Source organism: Plectropomus leopardus, chromosome 13 (assembly GCF_026936395.1).
Source record: "Plectropomus leopardus strain MGB_pleo_1.0 chromosome 13, ASM2693639v1, whole genome shotgun sequence".
Lineage (NCBI taxonomy): Eukaryota > Metazoa > Chordata > Actinopteri > Perciformes > Serranidae > Plectropomus > Plectropomus leopardus.
Genome location: NC_142188.1, coordinates 20,231,316 through 20,242,201, shown reverse-complemented (window position 1 = coordinate 20,242,201; position 10,886 = coordinate 20,231,316). Strand labels below are relative to the sequence as shown.

At 39.1% G+C, this 10,886-nt stretch overlaps 1 protein-coding gene across 1 annotated transcript in view; it reads left to right on the top strand.

The window, feature by feature from the left end:
- The first annotated feature begins 4,157 nt into the window (after window positions 1-4,157).
- The window catches only part of eys (EGF-like photoreceptor maintenance factor), a 205,464-nt gene continuing 198,735 nt past the window's right edge, over window positions 4,158-10,886 (top strand). The window contains exons 1-2 of the mRNA XM_088086235.1: window positions 4,158-4,716; window positions 8,704-8,775. The gene's annotated coding sequence lies outside the window, so the exon portion shown is untranslated. The remainder of the gene's footprint in view (window positions 4,717-8,703; window positions 8,776-10,886) is intronic.

Here is a 10,886-nt window from a genome sequence, read left to right as displayed (position 1 = left end):
GGGGCAGAATAAGCGCCGCTACATGTAGATGTTGATTTATCTCCACAACTCTCAAGGAAATGTATGACATATGATATTTTAATTTTATCACCTTAAACATTTAAGTTTGGATGCAATTACAACATGGCATTTTGCCTCTGAATCAGAAATTAATTACTGAATGTTTTTCTGTGACATTTTAGTAACGTCTGTCTGTAGTCATAACTTTTACTTTTCTGGGTGTATTTCCATATTTGACATACTGGAAGTTCTAGTTGGCTGTGTTTTTACATTTGCACTGCTTGTTAAAGGTAATAGCTTACAATATTGACTAAAAGAATATTATCTGACACAAAAATTGGGAATTTCACATTTTCTGCTGCCCAGCATTTACATTACAAACAAGCCACAATGTAGGGAGAAATGTTTAAACCTCTCAATGTCAAACCTCAGTTTTTACACTTAGTGCTGTATTGTTGAGACTGCACACTGCGGCATCGCTCACCACATTCTGTTTAGTGAACATACAGTGTGTGCAAGAGTTCATAATTCAGCCAGCAAGATCTTGTGCAACAATCTAATTATATCTATATTCAAGAGGGATCCGAGTATTTCTCAGCGGGCTCCATGCAGCTGACTGTGTGTGCATAACTGTGGGCTTGATTAACAAGTTGTTGAGTCAGCACATACTGTAGTAAACTGCTTCAAGCCCACAGACTTTCTAACCTACAGCAAGGTGCTAAAAAGTACCAGAATTGATTGTTGTCAAACCACTGTCATTATATTTGTAAAATATCACTTAATTATTTTTAAAATTTATTGTGACCAACACTTTTAGGCAATAAAGGTTCAATACCTTGAGTGTTTAATACACATTGTCTGGCTTTATATGCTCCAGGTGGCATGTTAACCTTTGCAGTTGTTAAAATATGATCGTTCTTTCTGTAAATACAACTTCCTAAAGATTTCTTGGTGTGTTGGAATAATGGACTTACCCGTGGCAGATCTGTTCATCATTTCTGATAGGCAACATAGGCCGCCATCCCCTGAACCCCCCATTCCCCATATATGTATGTATTTTTTTAAATGAAAAAAAAAAAAAAAACTGAAGAAAAAGGAAACAGTGGAGTGGAGTGTATGGGGAAGCAAAAGCAACATACTGTATTGCTCATATTGTTCTTTTTTTTATTTATTCTCATTAGCTCTGTTTTTGTTAGAAATAAATACAGCTAATAAAGATAATAATAACAGTAACAACAACAAAAATAATAATTATAATAATGCAATTAAATATGCTAGGTCCAGGACATACTGTAGTTTGGATCAAATAGCAGATAAAGTTGGTCTCCATTTCAGTTGTTGTAATGTTTTAACATTACTGACCAAACAACTCCTTGTTGGAATCATTACATTTTATTGAAATACTACAAAGTGTTTTTCATTTCTTTTCGGTGATAAAGAGATAATGCAGAGTGGCTGATGCAATCACAAAATGCTTTAGTGGGTTCAAATTCAATGCACTGGTCGTAAGTTATTTTTATTGTTGTACATTGATGGAATTTAGAAATAGGAATCCAATGTGAAAGAAATTCTCTCCATAAGAACACAAAATGCACAACAAAATACCAGCCATGGACTTGGTACAGTACAGGAAGATATGAAATGATGAGAATAGTTTGCAGAGCTATATAGATAAATGCTTGCTTTTCTCTAGTATACATTCTCATAAAAAGCACTGAAGGTCAATATTTCTACATCTAATGAAGATACCTAAAGCTGCAGGAAATATGGCCAATGCTACAGGCAAAAGGGCAGCTCGTTAATCTAGTCACAGTGGGGAAGAGAACCAAATTTGAGAACTTAAATGTCTTTCACCGGGATAAGCATAGGAGATAGAATATGTCAAATCTTAAGGTCAGGCAGGTGCTTCATACTGATGTATTTTGATAAGAACAGTCATCTTAAAATTGATCCTGAAATTACTTGAAACTGACTACTGGCAAGACTATTATTTGCAGAGCTTCTGTAGGGTGAAAGCTGCTGTAGGGTGGAATGAGTGTTGTAGAGCACAAACCACAGAGGGATTGCGATTTGTAAAAAAATGAAATGTGTTGAGAGTCCTACTGTGAGCAAACAATCAAGAAAAGCAAGGTGTAACAGAAGCCAGTGACCTTTATGAAAACATCTGTCACATCGCTCTGAGTTTCTGTACCGGCAGGACTTAAAAGTGGGTCAAAGCATCATGTCAGTGTTTTGAACATGTGCCGATAAGATCAGTGCTTCATTTTTATTGTGGTAAAATAACATGGAAAACTATTCTGATAAGACTGAGGGTGGTTCTCTAAATAACTAAACTGATTTTCTTAGGTTTATTTCCTGAAATACAGTGGTCCACTCCAACGTTTATCAATGGACAGTCTCCAAGTTCGAATCCCCGGCCAGCTGGAGGAATCTGGACTGGGGATGTTAATGGCCAACACTCTCCTTTCCCTTGGCAACGACCACCAAAATGCCCGGGAGCAAGGCACTTAACCCCTTACTTATACTGTTGCTCAGCAACCACAACTTCAGGACTGATTGCAGCACAGCACCCTGGTGTGACTGTAGCTGTACAGTGAAGGGGATGTAGGTCATTGCAAGAAAACGATCGTGCACAAGATGTCAAAACATTCCTTGAGCAAGTAAACATTAAATATCATATGAAAACAATACCACCATGGAATGACTTCTCCTCTGTATAGAGGAAGGGGATGTAATGAGGAAGTGAACTGTGAAATTATACTGAACTTGATGTTGTTTTTATCTGAAATATTTAGAAGAGCAGATAAAAAAAATTAAACAGATCTACATTTAGACTGTGAGGTGTCTTCGCTGGGTTGACTGGCAAAATAACAACTCCAGAGAGTTACTGCATCTATCTGAGAAAAAGTCCACTAAGTAACCCGATGAAAAACATTGAATTGTCATTCTTATACTTCGATTTTTGTGCAGGTTTTACAAAAGATATTCGTGTGATATTTTTGGAGAGGCTAGCTGTTTCCTCCTGCTTGTAATTGTAAAGTTAAGCTAAGCCAACCAGCTGCTGGCTGTAACTTTATATATTCCAGCCCAGTCACCAGAATTAAGAGTTGGCATTGTAAATTCATGCAAACCACAGATATGTAACGTGTGTGTTTTTTAGGCATCATTTTAACATTCCAAAAGTGGCATATTTCAGATTTTTGGTGGTTTATATGAGTTTCTCATTGGAAGGAGGTGTGGATGGTGTGACACCCAGGCAAAACATCTGACATAAAGCGGCAGGCCACTGTTTGTGGCCAATAAATAAGAGTGAAAAAGTGGGAACTTTTAACAAGAGGTCAGCAAATTCCACACGTATTTGTGGACCAAACTGAGTATTGTAAGCCAAAACATGATCTGTCCCTCAGCCTAAATCTATGTAAACAAAAAATTTATCCACTTTCGTACAGATGACCAATGTAAGTCAATGAGAAAAAATCATTTTAGGCACCATGGCGTCACGTGACAGACCCAAACGGTGTCAATACGAGGAAGGCAAAAACATTTTGCGCAATCACTGCATGGTTAGGAAACATTTCAGCATGCTCATTCCACTACCACAAACCCTCGAAAAAATCCTCCTTGGGTGTCTTGAACTCAGTGTAGGCTGCCACCTCAGCCTCGGGCTGCACAGTGTCATCACTGGACTCCTCCACATCGGCCAAATCATCAGCTGTTGGTCCCAGACAGGGTCTCTTCTCTGCTGGACAGGTTCGCGCGAGGCTTTCACCACTGTCAGATCAGTGACGAATGTGACGACGGGGTCAAAGGTTCAACTGTCACTAAAAGGAATTGCGCCTTGATAATAGTGATTCAGATGTCAAAATATAACACATATACAGCACATCTTTTTCCATTTCTTTTGTCCTGAAAAATGAAAAATATATATTTGTGTTCTCACCCACTGTGCACCTGCGTTTTGTTTATTGTAGTTTATGTTTAGCCTGTACCCTGAAATTTATATATATATAACTTTATAACCCGCAGTCAATGCATCTTAAGCAAATAAATGATTTCCCAAAAATATCGAACTGTCCCCCTTCATGTAGTGCAACATTATGAGATGGAATCAAGTTTCTGAATGGCTGCATTAGTGATACTGTAATCGTCATTTAATTATCAGCCAAAACAATTTAGCTGCTTGGCAAAGTATTACTGTAATGTGCAGCTATTTATTTGCTAGGTAATGCCTGAAAATTCCATCAATTCAGTGAATGAACTGGATAAGTAGTTTTTTAAAAAGTGTTTCCTAATCCAGATCTGCTATGGTCCAATTATAAGACAGTCCAGTCAGTTTAGTTTTTAATTTTTTTTCACCCCACAGGTACCATATAAAATCATTTTCATTCACTGAGAGAGCTTCAGTTGTTTACACAAAGATAATGACTCGGCTTGTCTAATGAATATTTAGTTAAGCCTAATTAAATAATCAATCAGGCAGGCTGTATCCCCGCCCTCTCCTGCCCCCGAGGGCCATCTCCTCTGCAGGCGGGCACGCGCCTTCAGCCCTCAGCGTCTGATCACATTACCTTAGCAACATGTTTCCTCCCGTGTGCTGCTTACACGAGCTCAGCTGTCACATCCCCCAGAGAGAGACACTTCTCAGCCCTGAAAGAAACTCTCGAAAATGATGTTACAAGTCGCCGTCCCAGGGCGGACCACCTTTTCAACTTAATGGTGAGCATGCATCCTACGGCGGCACACGCGATAAAACCTTACAGTGTAATTGTCAGTCAGCAGAGACGCGCTTGTACGAGGCTGCACGCGGCGGCAGATGGTCCATGTGCATCCTTACTAGTCAGATTACCCGTCCATAGTAAATCCTGGGCCTTGCAGAATGGGGGCAGAGAGACGCGTCAGCTGAGCTTAATGCTAAACTGTAGTTTAGTGCAGACCTCTTTGGCTGCAGGCCTGCTGCAGCTTTTAAATGTGTGAGAAGCAGCGTGCCGGCCAGTCTCTGCCAATGTCACCCTCACTATAACAGACAGGCCAGGTGGACTCTATGATGTACAGACTTAACCTGCTCAGACCGTTTGCTGTGTAGTTTTTACTTGACACAATATGTGAAGCAACACAAGATTAAAAAAAAATAGCATGACATCATCATAAACTCGCTACTGAATCCGTGAAGAGACACACTGGTAGATGGTGGATATAAAGGCCTCAGTGCCTGCATGAATGAGGCTGCCTTCCCCTGTACTGCCAAAGGTGATCAAAAATCAAACTCTGTTACCCTGTATGACACAATCCATGATGCTAATAGGGCTCAACAGTGAGACGTGACCTACTTGTTACAAGAAAACGTTTGCCTTATTTATTTCTACAGTTGGTGAATTCATTTCATTTGAGGCACCTTTATTTTGAAAATGGAATTTGGGTAAAACAAGAAAAAAAGGCAGAGCAAAAATATGGAACAAGGGTGCACAGTCTGGGAAGTCTTGATAATCTGATCATGTTTAACCCTTTGAAACCTAAGGCAATATCACTTGTTTTTGTGCTGCTTTCAGATGCCTTTCACAAATATTTGAACCTTTTAACCCTGAGCACATCAGTGTGATTTGTTTCAAAAACATGGGTGTTGCTGAATTATTATATTTCGGGGCACTTTTCCAGGTCATTTCTTTTTTTTTCTTTTTTCATTTCTTTGTTTTCCATTTTTATTTCTTTCTTTCTACTAATTTATCAGGTCACTTTCTTGTACTGTTTACTTGCAAATTTTGGGGTCATTTCTCCTTTTGCTGGCCATTGCATTCTTCCCAAGTTTTTGAAAGAAATCAAGCCAATTTGATGATGTTTATAAGGATTAAACATTTGCTATCTTTGGACAGTAGGTGATCTTGAATGATTGCCAAACCGTCCACCAAATCTAATAAAATCTAATCTCAGATACTGAGATCGTAGTATAAATAACAAAGAAACAAATATAAACTCAACCTCTTTGGCAGAGGCCATCACCAGGGAATATAGGGCTCCCAGATACCAGTATTATTTTTCCTGCATGACATAACCGATATCTGTGGCGAATTGTAGCCTTTACTTGCTTGATTGCACTTGTACCTCTGTACACACTCAGTTGTCAGTTTATTAGGCACACCGAGCGAAAACTAACGCAGTCTTATAGCGCAGCCCTGCAATAAATCCCCCTTCACCATAGTTATAATGTTTAGGTTATGTTGAAATGGCTTAATAGAGGTGGGGATTCAACTACATAGGAATTTTTGAAAGAAAATGTAGTTTGTGTTGCTGTTAGACTGTATTGAATTAAACACAAATGTATTTTTGTTACAGTAAGCTTGCCTCACTGATTGAAATTTCAAAACACGTTACAAACTGCAGTCTCCAAGATGAACACAGTTGAATCGACAGCTTTAAGTTACTTTAAAAAAATACTGAATATTATAACCTTCGTGACGCTAAGACTTGGGGCAGGCTTGTCCAAAGTCTGGTCCTGCAGCCAGTCATGGCCTGCGATCCTATTGTAAACGACTTGCAACTTGTCTTTAAAAAATTACTAAATATTGCCGGCCGCGCAGTATTGGTCAGTCAAGGAAGGTCGCTTTGCGTTTTTCCATTCATGCCATGATGGCAGGACAATCATAGAGTTTGTAGACATGCACCTAAGTAGGCCAAGCTAATGTGCTTTCATAAACAGACGGTATATGGGCAAAGGAACGGTCACCTAGCAGCAGACTTTTCCTCCAAGGTAAAGGACATGACCACTGCAAAGATGTGTGAAGTTAACTTTTAAAAGGGTTCCTAATATACTCAATGCTGTATTTTTTTTAAATGTAACAAAACAAAGTGGTTCTGTTCCAATCTGCAATCTCTTAGCTCTCATTAGCTATTTGCATTTTTGTCTCCACTCCTCCTTTATGGTCTGTGAATGGCATATGAAATAGGCATGGCCAGCCTTTTTGCTGTGTGATTAATACAGAGAAAGCTTAGCATACATTGTAATGTGGCTTAAAAAAAACCCAAAAAGTCAAACAACAAAAAAACCAAACCATCAAAGAAATTAGTCTTTAATTTTAATCTTTCAATATGTGTTGTCTTTTTGTCTGTATCTGCTGGCATTTAAAATTGGCCAAAAAATTGCAGGTTATGGGCGCAGATGTTTTTATGACTGACTCAGTTCATATTAGAGCAAGAGCTGCGAAATCTTAACAAAAGAGGGACCGATTGTTTCTGAACAAGTGCACTAGAGCTTTCCAGGAAAAGGTGTAAGCGGTTTGGTGAGGGTGTGTTTGCCTGATTGAAGTGAGATGAGATGTTAAACACCTGAGGAGCACTTTGCTCACAGTTGTTGAACAGGAAATAAAACATCGTAAAACAAAACTTTTAATTTATACATTTACTGTACTTACTCACTCCAGAGAGAAAATAATAAAGCAATTCCCTGCTCTGCAGATGTACCACATACTAACCTTCCACTGGATCATGATTATGCGACCATGCTGCATCATAGAACTGCAGTATTTCTCTCATGCAGGGCTCTTAAGGCTCTGTGTGGCTGAAATAGTATATACCTCAATTCCCCCAAGCACTGCACCAAGTGTTACAAACAAACAAAGACGCACAACCTTGCTTTATTGAGGTTCTCCTCCAGAGCACCAAATAAACAGGAAGCACTGCAGTCTGTACTACAGGGGGGCCGGTGACTGATGAAGGTATTGCCTCAAACAAAAATGAGCAATTCATAGAGGTGAAGTCACGCTGGTGAAGCTGTGCTGCTGCTGGCTCTGGCCTAATTTAACCCATGGTTATAACTTCTTTGAGGAATTACGGTCTTGGAAACATCCTACTGTAGCAGTTTGAAATGCTCCTTGGGGTTATAGAGAACAACAAAAGAATAAAAAAAATGTTTTTGTGTATGTGAAAGTTCACATTAACTGCTACTTCCCATTATCTAGTGACTATTCTGAGATGTAATTCAGAATGATAAAATTTTATTTTGCTATTACCCAGGAAATTATTGTAAGCGGTTACAAAATTAAAATTAAAATTGAGGGTTTTTTTCCATTGTCTTCAATTAGTGAGCATTTAAAGTGAGAAAATTGATGTTGGGTTGGTTTCCAGGGTTGCAGGGCGCGTGTGCTCATCAGTGTTATAACTGATTAGCGGTGATGCAGATAGCTTCCCAGGGAGCACAAGTGATCAGTGCGGCAGCGGCTGTGGCCAGCAGCCTGCTGGTGTTTGGCTTATCAGTTCTCCAGTGGCTCCGCAGTGACATCAATGGTTCAGTGACGTTCAGTGGCATCTTGCTGGTGCAAGAATGTGGAAAAATAAAAAATAGCCTATTTAAAGGTTTGAAGCCTAGCTGCGGGGTATCTGAGTTATTATGTTCCACACGATCAAGTAATGATTATGTTTCTGGTCCATCATCACAAATCAAGTGGTTTTATTTGTAAATGTGTTCAGAAACACGTCTGTATTCCAACACACTTAACCATGATGGCTGTTAACCTCTTTTTGCTCTAACCTACTCTGAAATGGGACATCATCTACCAAATCTATCGCCATAGTGTTGTCAGAAATAGACTTTTTAACAGTGAGTGGACAGAGAAATGAGTTCTGTGCCAGTTGATTTAAAGTCTCTGTGTTTACTTTGAGATATTTTCAGATGAAATAACTTTCTAAAGGATTGTTTTTTTTTCTCCGTCACAGAGAAAGGACTGGGCTAATGGAATGAATTGGCATGCTGGTGACAAACAACGCTGCTGCTCTACCAATTTATAGGTGAGATTATAAAAAGACCATGGACTCCGTAATGGCAGTTATAAAGTTTGTCCACCTCCATCATCTGTAGTGATAACAGGAGAGAGATTTGCTTTCACCTTCTGATTTAATCATTTCAGCAGCTTTGTCGCAGCAGCAGCTTTCATCAGTGTAGCAGGTTTACGAGTTAAATTGATATTTTTATTTCACTTTACTTAACATGCAATGCAAATCTAACCTTCCAAGAAGACGTCCCCTGGCCCCAAGCAGGCAAACAAAAGTGCATGCACAATACAGTGCAATAGCAAACACTAACAGTGTTCATTCACTGTAGCTGTCAGCCTCTGAGAACTTCTAAGAAAATCATAATGAGAAATTACCATACACAAGGAGGCTTGCACTATTTATCTCAACAATGTTTGCCTCGACTTACACCTGTGCGTCCTCATTTCTGCACAAGTGCCATTACACTGTAACTGGCAGTTGCACCTCACTCACTAGCCAACATCTTCATCACCGTTTGTGCATCGCGCTGACGGCTTAATGAGCCAAACTTTGCTACTTGTGTAGAGAAAAGGGAATGCAATTTTTCTCAGTAGATGTCAAGTTACCAAATGTTTTCAGATGTGGCCTAGTTTATGATCACACTATATACTGTGAGCTTTGGTATGTGGAATGGTGAAGTCCAGTGTTTATTGTTAATGGAAAGTAACTTACCGGGGTGCAATCAATAATTATTGCAATTATGGATTAGTCTGTTGATTTTTTTTAATTATGAATAATTGAGTTGTATTTTTCTATAAAATGTCAATGATATTCAGCTTATGGAAGTGTTTTTCCACGTATTCGTTTCATAGATTCACACATAGATTCATATAATCTCACATAGATTCTAATTCTGTGGGAAACACTTGCAATAGAAGAATAAGAAAACATGCAAACGTTCAAATTTGAGACACTGAAACAATACATTTTTTTTCTAAAGAAACCCAACAACAATTGATCATCAGAAATGTAACAAATTACTCTTTTTTTATCCCTTAAAAGATTAATGGACCAAACATTTGTAACCTATTTTTGTCATATGACAGATAACATGTGACATGGAGGCCTACCAGTCTGATGTGATAATTTGTTGTGTCCTCTTGGTGTCTCTCTCGGTCATCAGTCAAGCGAGGATTTACACAGCTCCCTTGATCCATTGCCCTCTGCACATCTGCGTGATTGGCATCCTAAAACGTGGGTAGAACTGACCTGTAATGAAAGCAGGGGGTGTGCGCGACAATTAGATGACCCCCCCTCCCTCACATACATGACCTTGCTTGTGACCCCATGGCCCTTATTACTTGAACCACTTCAGTGTGTGGTCTGCAGTTTAATCCTGAATGATCAATACCTTTTAAGGTGTCTTAATATCCCCGAAACCCCTTTGGTCTGTTTATTTAAGCTGAGGCCATGAGTATAGATTGCTATAATGGTATGAATTAGTATTGAATGTAATTTAGATTAAATGAATTTGAACCAATGTAAAATTAAGAAGGATGAATGTGTTTTAGGGTCCAAATTGCATTCATCATGTAAACTGCAGAGCCAAAACAGTCTCTAAATGTCTCACTTGGGATTGTAGTAAGGATTGTACTAGGTTGCTGTGAAAAATCAGTCCTGGGATCAATTATATTGACTTGAATATAAACCATAGGCTTTGCATGTGAGTTGCATTCTTGCTGGTTGCTGCATATCTGTGGAAATTTGGCACAAAAAAATGGCAGCATCTCCTCCTGGCTGCAGTGTTTCCTCTCGCATCGATCTCTTACTCATGCTGCTTGTTGATGTTGCCAGTTTGCTGTCACATGTGTGGTGATATAAGATGGTCTTTTCATCCCAGCTGTCTCTCCGCTTCGGCTTAGAGATCTTGGTGAGACAGGATCACTTTTGTCGTGACAAAGGTCTTGTTATGGCTACTAGATGAGTAGAATATAAGTGCATTGTATTATTATATGAATTATTGCACCATGTATTATTGAATTGTGGCAGCCACTATAAAAGTCCAATATCTCTCTACAGAACCATGTCATGACCTCCTGCTTAAATTGCATTACTGGTGATGGGCAACTGAGTAAGTCAGCATCACT